This window comes from Bombina bombina, chromosome 1 (assembly GCF_027579735.1).
Source record: "Bombina bombina isolate aBomBom1 chromosome 1, aBomBom1.pri, whole genome shotgun sequence".
NCBI lineage: Eukaryota > Metazoa > Chordata > Amphibia > Anura > Bombinatoridae > Bombina > Bombina bombina.
In genome coordinates, this window is record NC_069499.1 from 817,481,104 (window position 1) to 817,494,166 (window position 13,063).

The following is a 13,063-nucleotide window of genomic DNA, read 5'->3' on the forward strand; positions in this document are numbered from 1 at the left end:
GATGCTCTCTTCAGGATGGAGACTTCACAGGATTTCAAATCCAAGAAAGAGAAAACCATTCTACAGAACCATCACTTTCTGGGGGTTACGGCCCATCTCCTCAAAGACATTCAAACCACTGCTTCCTTCATGGGTCTTACTCTCACATCAGATGGTTATCCTTTAGCTCATGGGAAGATATCTGTTCCAGAAACACTACAACTTAAAATTCTGCAGCAATTCCATGATGTACCCCTCACAGGTCATATGGGGCAACGAAAAACTCTCCGTTCCATCCAACAATATTTCTGGTGGCCCTCTCTTCGACAGAATGTTATTGACTATGTTAAGTCATGCACTGTCTGTGCAAGGTCCAAAAGTGTCACCACCAAAGAGCTGGACTTCTCCAATTCCTACCAATGTCAATCAGGTCCTGGAGTCACCTCACGGTTGACTTTATTGTAGACCTACATGAATCTCAAGGATACAACACCATAATGGTAGTGGTTGATCATCTAAGAATGATGTCCCACTTCATCCCTATCAAAGGACTTCCCACAGCTAAAAGAACAACAGCATTGTTTCATGACAGTGTCTTCAGATTTCATGGAATCACTGACTCCATCCTTTCTGACAGGGGCACTCAGTTCACTTCACACTTTTGGAAAGTCTTCTGTTCCTCCCTTTAGATCTCTGTCGACCTCTCTACAGCATTTCATCCACAATCCAACAGTCAAACAGAGAGAACCCATCAGACCTTAGAGACATATCTTAGATGTTACACAGCCCATCATCAATCCAACTGGAAAGAACTCCTGACTACAGCAGAGTTTGCCTACAATTCAAAGATTCATGACTCCATTCACACCACTCCATTTATGTTAATCTATGGGTTTCAACCCTCAGTCCTTCATGGTTTACCTCCACTCACTCCAGTGCCAGATGTCACATCACGACTCCGAATTCTGACTCAATGCTTCAAACAAGCTCAAAGATCCTTACAACACAGTCAAGAATATTATAAAACTATGCTAACTGTAGATGAAATCCAACCCCTGTATATCACGTTGGTCAAAAAGTATGGCTATCTACTAGACAACTCAAATTATCCTATCCCTCCAAGAAATTAGGTCCCAAGTATATAGGACCATTCAATATCAACAAAATGATAAGTCTGGTTGTAGTCCAATTGAGCCTACCTGACCACTATCACATACTTCCTTCCACGTCTCTCTGATAAAAAAGGTCAATGAAAATCAATTCTCTACTAGAAATCTACCACCTCCTGATCCCATCACAGTATCTGGTGAACCTGAATATGAAATCCAAGAGATTCTGGACTCCCGAAGAAAGAGGGATTCTTTAGAATATTACATTCAATGGAAAGAATAGTCCGCAAGAAAGGTCCTGGGAACCCGCGGACAACATTCATGCTCCTCAATTTATCTGAAAATTCCATTTAAAACATCCTTCTAAACCTGCTCCTCGATGTCTCCTGAGGTGACACCCTAAAAAGGGGGTACTGTCAAGGTTGCACACTAACTTACCTCTCTCTTCCATGTCACGGCCCCAGGCTGCCGAATCCACTGTACCGCACACCCCACTGCACCAGGAGCTGCATGTGGGACATCCGTCTGGACCTCCGGGAACTTTCCAGGCCTCAAGACACAACACGCTATAGCATCCAAACTTCATTCTGAATACTCCTTAGGCGTGCCCGCACCCATGCTACCTTTTCACAGGGACAGAATCTTAAACCACAGTAAGGAAGGAGGTGTCTCTCTCTCTCCTTATAAAAATCATCTGATTCGCCTGCTCAGTGTTCAGATATACTGTGTACCTTGTGATACGAACTTTGCTCTTATTCTGTTCTCCTGATATTGACCTTACTGCCTGTTTAATCGATAACAAAACTTTGCTGCCTGAACTGACCATTTGCCTGTTTGACCACGTCTCTATCTCATTCCTTGTCTGTACTTCATTATCGATCTTATTCAGCCTCTCCTTCTGCATCCTGGGCTTCAACCACCAAACCCTTACAAAAAAAATGTTGGTTTAGGGTAAAAGTCAATGTGTTATGTTCCAGACCTCTCTCAAAATTGACATAATTTTATTATATTTAAATAACAAATCAAAACCTATTAGCTATATAAGTTTCCTCATGGTCCATAAACTTAAAATATAAAAATATACTACAGGGGGGCGGAGCCTATAGCTGTTGCAGTAGGATGTGTGTGTGAAGAGCTCCTGACTTTCATCTATTATTTTGGAGTTATTTTTTAATTCTAACTTCACTTTTTGCTTGGAAAACATAAGCTACTTCATTCTGTGTTGTTCAAGAGGAGTCTAGAGATTTCTGACACAAAACAGACCTACCTATGTACCTCAGCTGACTGCACTACTACTAGCCACAAGGCTGTGAGGCCTTCTTGTCTGAACGTTGGTGTAGTTAAAGCTACCGCATATATACCCCCCCCAGGACCCTGGGTCATCAAACCAGTTCCATTGCAACTGGACAGTTTTATCTACAAATGGAGTCACGGATTGTAGAAGAAACCCTACTACGTATGCTAGATGCACATTTCCAAAGCCTCCTTCTGTTATTTGATAAGTGCTTTAGCGGAATTATTAGCCCACCCAGCCAGGAAAATACAAGTACACTCATCCCCCAGTTGACGACTCATGACTCTGCCCAGAGAGAAACCTCCTGTGTGGTATGTTCACCATATGCTAATGTAGGAGGTGAAACTATGAGGTCTGATACCGACCTGGGGAAATCAGGCACTCGGGACGTTGACACTAAGGGCTACATCACAGCAGTTAATGACGAGACTGCCTCCCTTTATATTGTGCAGAAGGTAAACAGCGTTACCCTGACAGAGCAAAGAGAGACATTTAACATCTCTACAGCCCAAGATTCTGCTCTACAGCAGGCAGTGATCAATGCTGGCTGCCCTTCCTTATCTATACTTAGATCTGGACCCGTAACAGCAGTTTTAGAACCCACCTCTACACACACAAAGTTGGGGTATTCAAGCCAGCTATCGGGCCACAACTACTGGCAGCAACACCCTCCATACTTGGGGCCCCATATCTTAGAGGATACCCTGCTTGGCGTGGGACGTGACGCCTTGGTTCCATTTCTGACCTGGATGCAGGGCGCAATGCTTCCTAACCTGACCACGCTGAATGGACTTTTTTCCCAGCACCCTGACAATTGTGGGTCACAAACCCTGCCTACATGGTGGCCGGAGCTAATTCGGATCCTGCCATTGCTCTGCTGGGATCCTGGACTGCCAGCGGGTCTCAGAGTCGGGTCGATGTCACTCCGGGAGATGCAAATACCTCTCTCCAGCTGGAAATCAGAACTGACACTGCGGCGGAGCCTAAACTGTTCCTCCGATAGCCTGAGAGTTGGAGTGGGCTAGGTGAGGACCTGGACTTGAGCTGCGTATATTCACTATGGCAGTTACCGAAAGACTTTAGTCCACAATATGTTCATTTTTTGCCACTGTGTTAGTCCTTCTCACCCGGTTCGTAGTATGTGCCCTAAGATTTTGCTGATTTTCATTGTCAGCGGCTGAGACGGTGGACAGTGACAAAACCTCTTAATTTTCTGCTGATAACCTTACTTTAAGGGTTACATGTGCTACATCCTCTGTTTACACATACATTCTAAACTAATGTTCATGCCGTTGTTTTTACTAGATTGAAGGTGTAGGGGTCATGTTTCACCTAATTTCCTGTTTATATACCACACAGTGTGACATTTACTGCTACTTATAGTGGATGTATTTTATTGGAATAGATTTCTACAGTGCAAACAACCAGACAGTTATTTTTACCACCTTATGATGGATAGAATTGTACTGATAACTATACAATTTTGAATTGGTTGAGCAAGGTCTACATTTTTATAATCTTGAATATGCAGAACCTTTAGATCATTGTGGGAAATAATTTCACTGTGGAATCTAGTCTGTCTCTCTCTTAGAGCTCTGCTACTGTTTCTATAATGCAGTCATATTCAGCTGCTTATTATATATACTGCTACCTAGTCTCATTCCCCACCTAGGTGAACATGAAGTTCACAATTGTCATTTTCATACTTCATATCACTTGTTAATTCTAAATTCCACAATTCCTTGGCATACATGTTATTTTATTCTACTAATTATGTATGAATAGCTTGGAATATCAGTTTGCTGATCCATGTTAAATATATAGGTCCAAAAGTGACTACTTCAATTATATCTTATTGATGTACCATTGTATTTGCACATGTAAGGGTTTGTTCCCCCCTCCCCCCCCAAAAAAAAAGAAATCTAGATGAGTAGCTTATTGCTGTATTGTGACAGATGTATTTGCTTGTTGAAATCAATGATGCTATATTTTTTGTATTACTGCCAGAATTGTATGATCTTTTTTTTTTTCAGTTTGGGTGAGCAAACTAGATGTTCTGTAACATTTTAGGTACAGCTGTTAATACTATGTTAAGTACATGATTTATGAATGGCTTTCTAGGCCATCCTCCTATATAAAAGATAAAACTAGGTTCTACCTCTTGGATGGGACCCAAAAGTGGCCCCTATTTATAATTGGCCTTCCATAAGTTGTAAGGTTGTGAAGGGTTCAAGAGTGGCCCTTATTTTTATCCGGAAGGCGTGCTATGTTGTACTGTTTGATGTGATTATCATCTAATGTGACTACTGTTGTTGTTTGAATTCATATATTAATGTTTCACATTGATGAATATGCTTTTACTCTCTGTACTGTTTGGTGAACCTTAATAAAAACTATTAAAAAACAAAATATACTACAGCTAGTGATGTCGTGAACATAAAATGTTCGTCCACAAAAGTTAGCGAATGGGTGAACTGGGCGAACCACCATAGACTTCAATAGGCAGGCAAATTTTAAAACCCACAGGGACTCTTTCTGGCCACAATAGTGATGGAAAAGTTGTTTCACGGGGACTAACACCTGGACTGTGCATGCCGGAGGGGGATCCATGGCAAAACTCCCATGGAAAATTACATAGTTGATGCAGAGTCTGGTTTTAATCCATAAAGGGCATAAATCACCTAACATTCCTAAATTGTTTGGAATAACGTGCTTTAAAACATCAGGTGTAATGTTGTATCGATCAGGTAGTGTAAGGGTTACGCCCACTTCACAGTGACAGACCAAACTCCTGCAGCGGGTACAACATCTAAATAGTTTCTAAACTTTGTCCTGAGTTTAGAAATACCCAATGTTAACATGTTCTTTGCTTTTTTTGCAAGTTATAGGGAAATAAACACAAGAAGCACTTTGCTATTTCAAAACCACTTTTTTTCAAAATGAGTGCTAGTTACATTGGAACCCTGATATCTGTCAGGAATACCTGAATATCCCTTGACATGTATATATTTTTTTTTAGAAGACATCCCAAAGTATTGATCTAGGCCCATTTTGGTATATTTCATGCCACCATTTCACCGCCAAATGCGATCAAATAAAAAAAAAATTTTTAGGTTTCTCACAGAAATTATTTCAAACAACTTATGCATTTATGGCATAAATGGTTGTAAATGCTTCTCTGGGATGCCCTTTGTTCAGAAAGAGCAGATTATATGGCTTTGGCGTTGCTTTTTGGTAATTAGAAGGCTGCTAAATGCCACTGCGCACCACACGTGTTTTATGCCCAACAGTGAAGGGGTTAATTAGGGAGCATGTAGGGAGCTTGTAGAGTTAATTTTAGCTTAAGTGTAGTGTAGTAGACAACCCAAAGTATTGATCTAGGCCCATTTTGGTATATTTCATGCCACCATTTCACCGCCAAATGCGATCAAATTTTAAAAAAAACTTAAATGTTTTCGCAATTTTAGGTTTCTCACCGAAATTATTTACAAACAGCTTGTGCAATTATGGCACAAATGGTTGCAAATGCTTCTCTGGGATCCCCTTTGTTCAGAAATAGCAGACATATATGACTTTGGCATTGCTTTCTGGTAATTAGAAGGCCGCTAAATGCTGCTGCGCATCACAAATGTATTATGGCTAGCAGTGAAGGGGTTAATTAGGTAGTTTATAAGGGAGCTTGCAGGGTTAATTTTAGAATAGTGTAGAGATCAGCCTCCCACCTGACACATCAGACCCCCTGATCCCTCCCAAACAGCTCCCTTCCCCACCCCACAATTGTCCCCGCCATCTTAAGTACTGGCAGAAAGTCTGGCAGTACTAAAATAAAAGGTTTTTAAATTTGTTTTATTTTTTTAGCATATTTACATATGCTATGGTGTAGCATCCTCCCTTAGCCCCCCCCTCCCTGATCCCCCCCCCCCCAAAACAGCTCTCTAACCCTCCCCATCTGCCTTATTGGCGGTCATCTTGGGTACTGGCAGCTGTCTGCCAGGATCCAGTTTGCAAAAAAAAGTAGTTTTTTCTGGGGGGGGGGGTTCTGTAGTGTAGCTTCCCCCCCCCCCCCACAGACCAACCCCCACCACCTGCCACACCAGATATGAGTGGTAGTACTGGGCAAGTGGGCACAGTATACGCTGTGAGCCTGACACACACGCTGGCAGGCAGGCAACTGCAATTAGATTACACAGGAAAAAAAAAAAAAAGCAGACTGATGTTGTAGCCCTAAAAAGGGCTTTTTGGGGTGCTGTCCTTACAGCAGAGATCAGATGAGTCCTTCAGGACTGTAGTGGACACTGAATACACTAGCCTAGCTATCGATTTCCCTATTAAATCAGCAGTAGCTACACTGTCCCTCCTCTCACTAAGAATGCAGCTTCCGAATGAATCTAAAATGGATGCTGTCCAGGAGGTGGGAGGGTCTGGAAGGGAGGGTCTGTTGCTGATTGGCTGGAATGTGTCTGCTGACTGTGAGGTATGGGGTCAAAGTTTACTCAATGATGATGAATAGGGGGCGGATCGAACATCACATATGTTCGCCCGCCGTGGCGAACGCAAACAAGCTATGTTCGCCGGGAACTATTCGCCGGCAAACTATTCGCAACATCACTAACTACAGCTCCTAACACATCAGATGTCAAAACTTGAACCATTTAGTGCAAAGGCCCTATTTATTAAAAACTGGGCAGACTAGGTTGCCTGGGAACTTGTCTGGCCTTATAAGAGGCTAGAGAGGCAGCATCTGCTTCATGGTTTCTTCAATTTCTGTACAAAAACATGTCTTAATTGGATCTCACACAGTTTAATTATGTATTGCTGGTAATTTATCTTTTGAAAGATATTATAATTTAAGTGCAATAATGTTCTTAAGTTCCACTTTTAGGTGTATGCCCTGGGTGCTGTAACAGCTGTTATAATCAGTTTAAAACAAACCATTCTAAAATTAGAGAAACCTGTACTGATCTAAAATTGGGACATAGGGCCACAATAATAAAAAAAATCATGCAAAAGCTTTTGTGATTTTTGTTTAGACCTTGTATTGAACTGTAGGTGTCTCTCCTTTACACCCAGAGTCCGTGTAATGAGAAAAACATCTCTCAAGCTAAAATTTGCATTTCTAAAATTCTTTGAGGGACCTCTCTATACTGACTAGACTTCTTAGATAATCTTGCCCAAGCACAGAGAGCTTTAGATCATCAGGTTCCTAATAAGAAAATTTAAAATCTCTAATACATAAATAAGCTTAAGCTTATTTTGTATGATCATTTCTTATTTCTATATTTCAAAATGTGTCTGCCATTTATATTTATTTACAAAACATCCCTTGTTCATTAGTAATACAATGACATATTTTAAAAACGTAAATAATTGAATTTATTTCTATATTCTCTCAACCTTGTATCGGATTTATGGAACAAATATCATTTTGTTCTCATATCTACATTAAAGTGAAATCATTTATAAGATTCTCTGACAGCAAATACATGCTATTTTGTCATTCATTCACCAGGAGGTAGGATTTGCTTTAAAAGATTGACTAATGATTGCAAAGTACTTGGCCTTTTCTGATCCTTATTCTGTGCAATAAAAAAGAGATTCAGAGGACATTTCCCATGTAATGAAACCTAATTTTTTTTCTCAGATGCACAGATTCCTCTGACCTACTTACTTAAAATGTAAATTTAGTAATAAAATGGTGAAGCTACATGAATTTCGGTATGCTACATAGTTCACATTTTAGATGAAAATATAAACTAAAAGGAATTAAATGCTTCTAGCAATGAAGTGTTGGTCTGCCAATCACAACTCTAAGCATCATTCTCAATTTCTCAATATCATTACTTCACGGCAGCAAGAGTAGCTGGAATGACAGATTAAAAGAACAGATCATGTTCAGCATAGGGTTGAGAAAAAAATGTTGTCACTTGGAGCGCTTTTTTTATTTCTTCTTATCAAGGTGCACTGTTTTGGCCAAAGGGCTCTACTTTTTTTTTTACATACTAATATACTTGCCAAGCCATAAACTGAAGATATTAAAAACCCAGAGAAGTTTTAATATTCAATAAGAATACATAAGGTAAAAAATGTTCTTTCTATCCTAAGGCTACAATTAAAAAAAAATTACCTTTAATTAGCAGGCATTCTATTAAATAATATCAGTAGATCATATGTTGACCAGAATAATGAAAATGTTTGAATTTATAAGGAAAGTCAGGCATATAATTGTTATCCAGATATACTTGTTGTTTGTTGTTGTTGTTTTACATTTTTATGAAACAAGAAGTTTACATCTTTAAAGGGCCACTGTAAGTAAATATTTTCTATGCCTGTTACTAACTACCCCAAATACGCTTTTTATCAATAGCATTTCACTAACATATCTCTACCGTATATCAGAAATCTTGTCTGCAAATTTCCAAACCGACTCCGTGGGTATCCTTTGCTCTGTACCAATCCGTTTACAATACCTAGGTTTCAAAATGGCGCTTTAAACACAAAGTTATTGGTTTAAAGTATTTGAACACACAGTGCTGAAAATAGTGGGCAGGATAACGTGACATCATCGGCGAATAAAATATATAATTTTTAGAATGTTATGAAACTTCGTTTTGGAGAAAATATAGGTCAGTAGGTTTTAATTACCAGTAGGGTTAAAAAATACTTACCTCTATCACACTGGAGAGTAGCGTTAATCCCAACCCTTCTTCTTAGAGCCCCGGGCTACGCTAATAAAAGGCTGAGCAAGGCAGATCCCAGGGCCGCTCCGGGATCTCCTGTGCTAAGCTTGCTATTAGCACAGCCCACGAATATTCAGTATACCAAATAGTGCAGAAGACGAACATTCTGGGAAGCTTATTTCCCTGAATATTCGTCTAGAAAGATTTGGCTGAGCTGAATTTTTCTAATAATCAATGTAAGTTCCACTGTGAAGAATACAGTCATCACTAAAAAAACTTTCAAAACATTACAATGCAAACAAATTGAAAGAAACAAAATACCTGCAAAAAACAGTACACAATATCAATGCAAAAAAACAGTTCCTGAAAGGGACAGAAAGGTGAAAGTTGAAATGCACATTGGTATATTTCAATTTTGGATAGAAAATGTTATGCAATATACTTCCATTATCAAAAATACATTTAGTAAATGTAATCACTGGTTTTTTTTTAGTAGCATATGCACATATGCTGTGAGTGCACTGTGCACTAACATTCAAACACCACACCTTCTCAGAGAGTCAGCACAGGCTTGTATGAAAAAATGTAATCTTTACTGACACAATACACACCACAGCGAGCACTTTGAAAAGATGTGGTGTTTCAATGCTTGTGCATTAACATTTACTAGACGTATTTTTTTATAATGAAAGTATGTTGCAAAAATGCTTAATATCGGCATTGCCAAGAAACAATTTTTGAAACATGCTTGCAAAACAGACATGCAAATATTTTATATATACAAACTTTGGGAGATATTTATCAAGCCGTCAACCGTAAATAAGCCGGAATTCAGCAGCTTAATTGTTGCAAGCTTGTTTCAACCTAGTTATCAAAGCCTACAGATCGGCAAAAGTGGAAATCTGTGTTATAACATACAATCCGCCGGTCTCAATCTGACACAGATCTATGCTTAGTCATTACAGATGTTCCAAATACACATTTGGCCCTATTTAATACCTTTTCCCATTTATCAAATTTCTAACAGGTACGCTTGCGGCTATTCCAGCCCAGCCTACCTGGTTTTCAATCCACCACCTTGGAGTCCACGGATGCCATAGGAATCAATGGGAGTCTGAAAGCACCGAAAGCTTATGTTCGACGCTGCCAGATATCCCATTGATTTCTATGGTTGAAAACAAGTAAAGTTTATACCTAACATAAGCCCCGAGTCTAAACACCCCTAATCTGCCGCCCCTGACATCGTCGACACCAACATAATGTTATTAACCCCTATTCCGCCGCTCCCGGACCCGCCGCCACCTAAATAAAGTTATTAACCCCTATCCCACCACTCCCGGACCCCGCCGCCACTAAATAAAGTTAATAACCCCTATTCCGCTGCTCCTGGACCCCACTGCCACCTAAATAAATGTATTAAACCCCTAAACCTCTGGCGTCCCACATCATTACCACCCTAACTATTATACTACACTTAAATTAAACTAGCAATTAAATTAACTAAATTACATATTAAAAAACTCTAACCCTACTCAAATTATTTAAATCTACTATTTAACCTTATTAAAAATTACTAAATTACAAAAAAAATAAACGCTAAGTTACAAAAAATAAAAAACACTAAATTAAAAAACAAACAAATTATTATTATTATTATTATTATCGGTTATTTGTAGAGCACCAACAGATTCCGCAGCGCTATGAATTACACCTTATCTAATAGCTCTATCAAAATAAAAAAGCCCCCTCAAAATAAAAACCCTAGCGTACAATAAACTGCAAATGGCCATTAAAAGGGCCTTTTGTGGGGCATTGCCCCAAAGGAATCAGCTCTTTTACCTGTAAAAATAAAATACAAACACCCCCCAATAGTAAAACCCACCACCCTACCCCCCCAAATAAAAACCCTATCTAAAATAACATAAGCTCCCCATTGCCCTGAAAAGGGCATTTGTATGGGCATTGCCCTTAAAAGGGCATTTAGCTATTTTACCTGCCCAGACCCTACTCTAAAAATAGTTTTTTATTTTTTGTAACTTAGCATTTTTTTAGTAATTTAGTAATTTTTAATAAGGTTAAATAGTAGATTTAAATCATTTGAGTAGGGGTAGGGTTTTTTAATATGTAATTTAGTTAATTTAATTGCTAGTTTAATTTAAGTGTAGTATAATAGTTAGGGTAATTAATAGTTTAAAAATAGTTTCTTTTAATTCTACAGGTAAGTTTGAATTTATTTTAAGATAGGGATGTTGTAATTTTAATTTAAAGTTAATGGCTTGTTAGGTTTCGGGGTTAATAGCTAAATTTAGTTTATGGCGATGTGGGGGGCGGGCGGTTTAGAGGTTAATAGGTTTAGTTAGTGGTAGTGATGTGGGAGGCCAGAGGTTTAGGGGTTAATACATTTATTTAGGTGGCGGCAGGGTCTGGGAGCAGTGGGATAGGGGTTAATAACTTTATTTAGGTGGCGGCGGGGTCCGGGAGCGGCGGGATAGAGGTTAATGACTTTATTTAGGTGGCGTCGGGGTCCGGGAGTGGCAGGATAGGGGTTAACAACTTTATTTAGGCGGCGGCGGGGTCCAGGACTCCGGGAGTGGCGGGATAGGAGTTAAACATTTTAGTATAGTGGCAGAGTTTAATGACAGGGTATAAATAAAGTTGGTAAAAAGCTGAATAGACGCGAGATTGATGACTGCTAGTTAACAACAGTCAGATGCTCATCGCCCCATACTTGGTGCGCGTCTTTTTGACGTCTTTTTTTTATAAATATGAGGAGCGTATTCAGGTCCATGGCTACGATGTTAGGCGAGCGTATTGGTGCCGTCTAATTCAACAAAGTTGACGGCTTGATAAATATCCCACAGAAACTGTTTTGTTATAGTAAAGTGTTGAAATAATTACTTTTCTGCTTTGTTAGTGGTTTGTGTTTGATGAGCAAGACTTCAGGCTCCATTTATGAAGTTTCAATATGCTCTGATATGAGCTTCGTAGCCCCATCTGCTGAAGGTTCACAAGAGCAAGACTGCAGTCGAGAGTTAAGAAGAAGCAGTCAATGTGGCTTACATCAATCTCCCCCTACTCTTCCAATCGGAGAGATGGACAGCTCCTGCTCAAGTGTTATTGGCTGCGTAATAGCAGTAGGCATCGTTGCACATTTCCATGAGTGTGCAATGATAAATGCTGGCAGCATATTGCTGCCTGCTAGGCACAATGCTGGTTGGACAGGGGCAAAGATGTTCTCCCCTGTTCACCCCTGTTCTCCCACCCTTTAATAAATCTGGCCCTTCATGTATTGGGAATTCCATGCAACTATAGATGTTAATGTCAAAAGCGCTCACTAACAAAACTGAACAAATACATCAATCATCTATATATGAATTTTGAGGATCAATTAATTGATAAAGTACAAGATGGCATAACATCTGATCAGATTAATTCAAATCTTAATAATAAAATAACATACTCTATCTATTAAATTTGACTTGCATTCAGATGAATGTAACAAAAAAAAAAACCCACAGAATGTTCCATATTGGTAGCATTCACCCATAAACCAAAAATGAAAAAAAATATATATTATTTTCCTTTGTGGCTGAAAGGGACAACTGCCATTGCTTTATTGGGACACAACTCTGCAAGTATGATAAGTATGGTCTTTTCAGAAAAAGAACTTGCATTTTTTTTAAAACTGTAATGCATTTGAAATACCATATTTTATAAAGCCAGAGATTTATTTTTTTTTAATAATCTTTGGTCCTTTGTGGGGACACCAGCTGTCTGAAATCTCTAAAAGTCTGTTTCAAATGCTTATGACAAAATAATATCTTAAGAATGGAAATCTATTCTTCCTAGAGTGACAGCTTTCAAGCTTTCAAGCAATGTTAGTCCTGACCTGTGTGTGTCATTGAGATAACATTTTGGAATGGATTTAAATATTATCCAGGTAAACTATGGGAGAATCATCCAGCAAATCTCTGAATATGTCATTCTTGAAATCTTTAAACATT